The following is a 5,049-nucleotide window of genomic DNA, read 5'->3' as shown; positions in this document are numbered from 1 at the left end:
TGGAAAGCCCTGGATGTCTACTTTCCAACGCAGTTGGAAGTGCGACATTCCAAGTTCTGTAGCTCCAGAAAATCCACTTTGAGTGCAGGGAGGTCAGAATCCAACAGCATCAGTAGTCCTTCTTCAACCTCTGAATCTGATTTTTGCTCAACTCCCTCAATTTCAGTCAGAAAATACCTGAAATCACAAAAAAACACACAAACTCATAGTAAAGTCCAGAAATGTAAATTTAACATAAAAACTAATGAAAACATCCCTAAAAGTAACTAGATTCTACTAAAAACATACTAAAAACAATGCCAAAAAGCGTATAAATTATCCGCTCATCACTTTTTCTGCTCGCTTTTTCTTTTTCTTTCTCTCTTTTTTTTCTTTTTTTTTCGCCATTTTTCTTTTCTTTTTTTTTCCGCAAGCTTTTGTATTCACTGCTTTTTCTTGCTTCAAGAATCATTTTTATGATTTTTCAGATTATCAGATAACATGTCTCCTTTTTCATCATTCTTTCAAGAGCCAACATATTTAACATTCCTAAACAACAAATTCAAAAGACATATGCACTGTTCAAGCATTCATTCAGAGAACAGAAAGTATTGTCACCACATCAAAATAATTAAACTAATTTCAAGGATGAATTCGAAACTCATGTACTTCTTGTTCTTTTGTAATTAAAGCATTTTTGTTTTAAGAAAGGTGATGGATTCATAGGACATTCATAGCTTTAAGATATAGACACTTAAACACTAATGATCATATAGTAAAGACACAAACATAAATAAAATATAAGGCTCAAAAACCGAAAAACAGGAAAATAAGAATAAGGAGAATAAGGAACGGGTCCACCTTAGTGAGGGTGGCGTCTTCCTCTTCTTGAAGAACCAATGGTGCTCTTGAGCTCCTCTATGTCTCTTCCTTGTATTTGTTGCTCCTCACTCGTAGCTCTTTGATCTTCTCTAATCTCATGGAGAATGATGGAGTGCTCTTGGTGTTCCACCCTTAGTTGTCCCATGTTGGAACTTAATTCTCCTAGGGAGGTGTTAATTTGCTCCCAATAGTTTTATGGAGGAAAGTGCATCCCCTGAGGCATCTTAGGGATTTCATGGTGAGGAATTTCCTCATGCTCTTGTTGAGGCCCATGATCTCTTGTTTGGTCCATCCTTTTCTTAGTGATGGGCTTGTCCTCTTCAATGAGGATGTCTCCCTCTATGTCAATTCCAGCCGAATTGCAGAGGTGACAAATGAGGTGAGGAAAGGCTAACCTTGCCAAAGTGAAAGACTTGTCAGCCACCTTATAGAGTTCTTGAGGTATAATCTCATGAACTTCCACTTCCTCCCCAATCATGATACTATGGATCATGATGGCCCGGTCTATAGTAACTTCAGACCGGTTTCTAGTAGGAATGATTGAGCGTTGAATAAACTCCAACCATCGTCTAGCTACAGGCTTAAGGTCCAGTCTTCTCAATTGAACTGGCCTGCCTCTTGAGTCAACTTTCCATTGAGCTCCTTCCATACATATGTCCATGAGGACTTGGTCCAACCTTTGATCAAAGATGACCCTTCTAGTGTAGGGACGTGTGTTTTCTTGCATCATTGGCAAGTTGAACGCCAACCTTACATTTTCCGAACTAAAATCTAAGTAATTCTCCCGAACCATTGTAAGCCAATTCTTTGGATTTGGGTTCACACTTTGATCATGGTTCTTAGTGATCCATGTGTTTGCATAGAACTCTTGAACCATTAAGATCCCGACTTGTTGAATAGGATTAGAGAGAACTTCCCATCCTCTTCATCTAATCTCTTGTCGGATCTCCAGATATTCGCTCTTTTTGAGCTTGAAAGGAACCTCAAGGATCACTTTCTTCTTGGCCACAACTTCATAGAAGTGGTCTTGATGGACCTTTGAGATGAATCTCTCCATCTCCCATGACTCAGAGGTGGAAGCAATTGCCTTCCCTTTCCTCTTTCTTGAGGTTTCTCTGGCCTTAGGTGCCATTAATGGTTATGGAAAAACAAAAAACAATGCTTTTACCACACCAAACTTAAAATGTTTGCTCGTCCCCGAGCAGAAGAAGAAAGAAAGAAGGAGAAGAAGAAGAAAAATGGAGGAGAGGGAGAGAAGTGTGTATTCGGCCAAGGGGAAGAAGAAAGGGTTGTGTTGTGTGAAAATGAAGAAGGAATGATGGGTTTATATAGGAGTGGGGGAAGGTTTAGGATTCAGCCATTAGGGTTGGGTTTGGGAGGGAAAAGAGTTTGAATTTTGGAGGTAGGTGGGGTTTTTGGGGAAGAGAGGGTGGATGTGAGTGGTGAAGAGGTGATGAGGAATTGTGATTGAGGTGATTGGTGAAGGGTATTTGTGGAAGAGAGTTATGAAAAGGTGTGAAGAGGAGAAAAGAAAAGGTGGGGATCCTGTGGGGTCCACAGATTCAGTGGGCTCAAGGACTTAACATCCCTGCTCCAATTAGGCGTGTAAAATGCCCTTAGTATGCATGTCTGGCATTAAATGCTAGCTTGCTGCTTGTTTCTGGTGTTTAACGCCACTTCCATGCTCTGTTCTGGCGTTAAACACCAGTCTGGTGCTTGTTTCTGGCGTTTAACGCCAGCTTGATGCTTTTTTCTGGCGTTAAACGCCAGTTTGATGCTTCTTACTAGCGTTTAAATGCCAGTAAGTTATTCCTCCAGGGTGAGCTATTTTTAAAGCTGTTTTTCATTCTATTTTTGATTTTTCAGTAGTTTTTGTGACTCCACATGATCATCAGCCTAAAAAAAACATAAAATAACAATAGAAAATAAATAGATATAATTAAATAACATTAGGTTGCCTCCGAACAAGCACTTCTTTAATGTCAATAGCTTGACAATGAGCTCTCATGGAGCCTCACAGATGTTCAGAGCATTGTTGGGACCTCCCAACACCAAACTTAGAGTTTGGATGTGCGGGTTCAACACCAAACTTAAAGTTTGACTGTGGGGGCTTTGGTTGACTCTGTAGTGAGAGAAGCTTTTTATGCTTACTCTCCATGGTTACAGAAGGAGATCCTTGAGTTTTAAACATAAGGTTTTCCTCATTCAGTTGAAGGACCAACTATTCTCTGTCCACATCAATCATAGCTTTTACTGTGGCTAGGAAGGGTCTTTCAAGGATGATGGATTCATCCTCATCCTTCCCAGTGTCTAGGATTATGAAATCAGCAGGGATGTAAAGGCCTTCAACCTTTACTAGCACGTCCTCTACTAGTCCATAAGCTGTTTTCTTGAGTTGTCTGCCATCTCTAATGAGATTCTGGCAGCTTGCATCTCAAAGATCCCAAGTTTCTCCATTACAGAGAGTGGCATTAAGTTTATTCCTGACCCCAGGTCACACAGAGCCTTCTCAAAGGTCATGGTGCCTATGTTACAGGGAATTAGGAATTTACTAGGATCGTGTTTCTTTTGAGGTAGAGTTTGCTGAACCAAGGCATTTAGTTCCTTGATGAGCAATGGAGGTTCATTTTCCCGAGTCTCATTACCAAATAATTTGGCATTCAGCTTCATGATGGCTCCTAAATATTGAGCAACTTGCTCTTCAGCAATGTCTTCATCTTCTTCAGAAGATGAATATTCATCAGAGCTCTTGAATGGTAAAAGGAGGTTCAATGGAATCTCTATGGTCTCTAGATGAGCCTCAGATTCCTTTGGTTCCTTAAAGGGAAACTCCTTATTGGTCCCTGAATGTCCCAGGAGGCCTTCCTCACTAGGATTCACGTCCTCCTCCTCCTCTTTGGGTTCAGCCACCCCAAGTAAGGTAATGGCCTTGCACTCTCTTTTTAGATACTCTTTTGTATTGCTTGGGAGAGTACTAGGAGGGGTTTTAGTGACTCTTTTACTCAGCTGGCCCACTTGTGCCTCCAAATTTCTAATGGAGGACCTTGTTTCATTCATGAAACTTAAAGTGGCCTTAGATAGATCAGAGACTATATTTGATAAGCTAGATGGAGTCTGCTCAGAATTCTCTGTCTGTTGCTGAGTGGATGATGGGATAGGCTTGCTATTGCTAAACCTGTTTTTTTCACCATTATTAAAGCCTTGTTGAGGCTTTTGTTGATCCTTCCATGAGAAATTTGGTTGATTTCTTCATGAGGGATTATAGGTATTTCCATAGGGTTCCCCCATGTAATTCACCTCTGCTATTGCAGGGTTCTCAGGATCATAAGCTTCTTTTTCAGAAGATGCCTCTTGAGTACTGTTGGATGCAGCTTGCAATCCATTCAGACTCTGAGAAATCATATTAACTTGCTGAGTCAATATTTTATTCTGAGCCAATATGGCATTCAGAGTATCAATTTGAAGAACTCCCTTCCTCTGAGGCGTCCCATTACTCACAGGATTTCTTTCAGAAGTGTACATAAACTGGTTGTTTGCAACCATGTCAATGAGTTCCTGAGCTTCTGCAGGCGTTTTCTTTAGGTGAATGGATCCACCTGCAGCATGGTCCAATGACATCTTTGATAATTCAGACAGACCATCATAGAATATATCCAGGATGGTCCATTCTGAAAGCATGTCAGAGGGACACTTTTTGGTCAGTTGCTTATATCTCTCCCAAGCTTCATAGAGGGATTCACCTTCTTTCTGTTTGAAGGTTTGAACATCCACTCTAAGCTTGCTAAGCTTTTGAGGAGGAAAGAACTTGGCTAAGAAAGCTATGACCAGCTTATCCCAAGAGTTCAGGCTATCTTTAGGTTGAGAGTCTAACCATATTCTAGCTCTGTCTCTTACAGCAAACGGGAAAAGCATAAGCCTGTAGACCTCGGAGTCAACCCCATTGGTCTTAACAGTATCACAGATCTGCAAGAATTCAGTTAAGAACTGAAACGGATCTTCTGAGGGAAGTCCATGAAACTTGCAGTTCTGTTGCATCAGAGAAACTAATTGAGGCTTTAGCTCAAAATTGTTTGCTCCAATGGTAGGGATTGAGATGCTTCTTCCATGTAAATTGGAATTTGGTGCCGTAAAGTCACCAAGCATCTTCCTTGCATTGTTATTATTTTCGGCCATGTCTCCTTTTTTTTC

The 5,049-nt window shown here is 40.7% G+C and overlaps 1 non-coding gene across 1 annotated transcript; it reads left to right on the top strand.

Moving 5' to 3' along the window:
- Window positions 1-4,533: 4,533 nt before the first annotated feature.
- Window positions 4,534-4,641, top strand: LOC148580272 (small nucleolar RNA R71). The gene has a single exon (XR_015896551.1). It is a non-coding gene; the product is annotated as a small nucleolar RNA R71 (small nucleolar RNA).
- The last annotated feature ends 408 nt before the right edge of the window (window positions 4,642-5,049 follow it).

Source organism: Arachis ipaensis, chromosome B10 (assembly GCF_059453495.1).
Source record: "Arachis ipaensis isolate K30076 ecotype BB chromosome B10, ASM5945349v1, whole genome shotgun sequence".
Classification (NCBI taxonomy): Eukaryota; Viridiplantae; Streptophyta; class Magnoliopsida; order Fabales; family Fabaceae; genus Arachis; species Arachis ipaensis.
This window is presented reverse-complemented; position numbering and strand designations above follow the sequence as displayed.